Source organism: Mus pahari, chromosome 12 (genome assembly GCF_900095145.1).
Source record: "Mus pahari chromosome 12, PAHARI_EIJ_v1.1, whole genome shotgun sequence".
Lineage (NCBI taxonomy): Eukaryota > Metazoa > Chordata > Mammalia > Rodentia > Muridae > Mus > Mus pahari.
Genome location: NC_034601.1, coordinates 51,019,882 through 51,022,620, shown reverse-complemented (window position 1 = coordinate 51,022,620; position 2,739 = coordinate 51,019,882). Strand labels below are relative to the sequence as shown.

The following is a 2,739-nucleotide window of genomic DNA, read 5'->3' as shown; positions in this document are numbered from 1 at the left end:
TGTGTGTGTGTCTGTGTGTGTGCCATAGGACAACCTTAAGTGTCATTCTTTAGGATCTATCCACTATTTGGAGAAACAGTGTCCCGGACTAGCTTAAAACTCAAGTTATTTGCCTAGGCTGGATGGCCAGTAAGTCCCAAGGATACACTTGCCTCCATCTCCAGTGCTAGGGTTATCAATATGTGTCTCATAAGCAGCCTTTTATATGGATTCTGGGTATCCAACTCAGGTATTTGCTATACAATAGAGTTAAAGCCAGTTAGTCTCAGATGAAAGTTCAGAGAGTATTGGAAGAGCATTTAACATAAGGTACATATCTTTCAATATAAAAAAAATTAACTTCGCTTTCTAAAACAATACCAATTTATACAAAAAAAAGTGTCATATGTATCCTATTTCAGATCTGAAAATGATATTTTCTTACTACAAAATGGTCTCTGAGCTGTTCTGCATAGGTATTTTAATAATGACTGTGTGCTAGCACCTTCTCTTAATGGAATATATATATCTATATATATCACATGCAGGGCCTGTGATCTGTACCTCTGCTCCAGGGGAAACGTGCCCCCTGCTTGCAGCCCTCGGACGCAGTTGTTCCGTAGCTTTCTGAGGTTCTAGTCGCTTCTTCCCCATTTCCTCTCTCAGCTACCTTTTGAGGGCATAGTTCACTGATGTTTCTGTGATCTACTTAAAGGCAGATGAAACGTTAAACTCTCCATATTCCATACAGCCACACAGTACCCTGTCTCTAAAGAGATAAGAGCTCCTCCAGGGTAAATTCATCCATTTGTAACCTATACCCAGTCATTGATCTCCCCTAGAGCAGACCCGTTACTGGTCCTCTTACCAGCCATCCCTTTCAGTCCTAATTTTCCTTCCCTTCAACCTCAAGTTAAACTAACACTCTTCTGTTTTAACAATAAATAGGAAGGATGCGCAGTTCCTCCGTCTTCCTAACCATTTCCTCCTGTTGCTACCCCTGTATCTCCCTGTCCTTGCTTTCCAGAGGGTCTGTTCCCTGTCCACCACATCCCATCCACTCTGTGTCTGTTTTCTCGTCCCAGTCCTCCCGTGTAAGCACGGGGGATCCTATGATCACACCCGCAGGTAATCCCCAGCACACACTCATCTTAGCTTTCCGGCAACAGCTGCAAAGGAAGCTACTTTATCAGTCTTGAAATAATTTCTTCTTCGAGCTTCTCTGATCCCTTTTGCTCCTCGTTTGCTGTATTTATTCAGTGTGGTCCCCCCGCCCCATCCCTGTCTCTCCATCACTTCCTCATCTTTATCCATCCCTTACAGGCACACGAGGAACTCCTAGCCCTTTTATTTCCAGCTCTCTTTGCTCTTCATTTGTCTCTTGATAATTTTGTTCATCCTTAGCCTCAGCTACAATGGGTTGGAGCCAACGCCTAAGAACCAGCGTGGCACGACTCTTTTCTGCCCTGTGTACCAACCGTCACAGATAGCTAAAACATCATCCAAGGTAAGAATATCATTGGCTCCCGCTTCAGCAGCAGCCACAGGTCAGGGCTTCATTCCTACAGCCCTGTTAGCAACAGAACACTGGCCTCGGCAGGGCATGCTCACCAGTTTCTGAAAGTGTCTCACACTTTCTGAGCTCCAGACATCATTTCCAGCTGATTTCTAGCCAGCTCATCTTGAACATCCAAATGTCAAATGGAATTCATTATCTTCTCCTAAAGCAGTCTTGGCCTGCCCTAGCCCATCAAATGCTAACAGTCCCATTGCTCTCCTGCTAATACCCTCCTCTCGCCCATCTAGCCACTGTACCTACTTAACTGATAGGTATGTATCCTCACCTCATTTCATAAAGATTGATGTTAGTTCAGTAAGATGCATGGTGGGGCACTGCAGAGTAAATTCTCTCACAGTGAGCATAGAACAGGGTATTGGAGCAAAGAAGGAATGAGTACCAGAAGAGCAGATGAATCTAGAAGTGACATGGGCATACAGAACACATGTCATGGAGACCAGCCAGCCACATGTTGCCAGTTAATTCAACATCCAGAAGTACTTTAGATTCATCTTTGCCTGAAAATGCAGTATTGCAGCCTCTGTGTCCTTCAAACGCCTGTCTACCGCACATTCACTCTCCACTGCGCTTCTAAAGAAGCGATTCTCACAAGACCCAATCATGTTATGCTTGCCCCAGCATTGAGATTTCCTGAAGCTCTCCAAAGCCTTTGAAAGAAAGTTCAAGTGAACACCCAGAGGAAACCTCCTGCCAGGAGAATTTCTGGCCTATCCTTTAAGACTCGGCATTAATAGCTCTGAAGCCATCCTTGTCTTTCATGGGCACTTCTGCTGTGTACTCAGGGTATATGGCTCAGGATGTAATTATTGAACATCTATGTCATCAATTGTGCTTGCATGGAAGAGTACCTTTGAAAAGGTAATCCTTTTTAAAGCATTTCTGTTTGAGATAACACACTTAAGAAATTATACAAAACACAGGAGTTCCAGAACTCAAGAGGTGAGGCAAGAAGATCCCAACTTTCAAGCTAGCCTCAGCCAACACCCTGTCTCATGGTATAAATAAATAAATAAATACTAAAAAAGTGAATTAAAAAGGGGAGGGGTGAATAGAACTTTTCTACTTAGCCTGTATGATACCCTAGTGTCAGTCCTCAATGCCTAAAAGAAACAAGAAAGCGACAGAGTGAGGGAAGGTGGGACAGAGGGGCAGAGGGACAGGGACTGAGTGGGGTTGGGGGA

General features: G+C 44.1%; 2 protein-coding genes across 3 annotated transcripts in view; one reads left to right on the top strand and one right to left on the bottom strand.

The window, feature by feature from the left end:
* The window catches only part of Cmss1 (cms1 ribosomal small subunit homolog), a 299,845-nt gene that overhangs the window by 140,348 nt on the left and 156,758 nt on the right, over window positions 1–2,739 (top strand). The gene's annotated exons all lie outside the window — the stretch shown is intronic.
* Window positions 1–2,739, bottom strand: part of Filip1l (filamin A interacting protein 1 like) — a 240,257-nt gene that overhangs the window by 137,417 nt on the left and 100,101 nt on the right. The window lies entirely within an intron of this gene.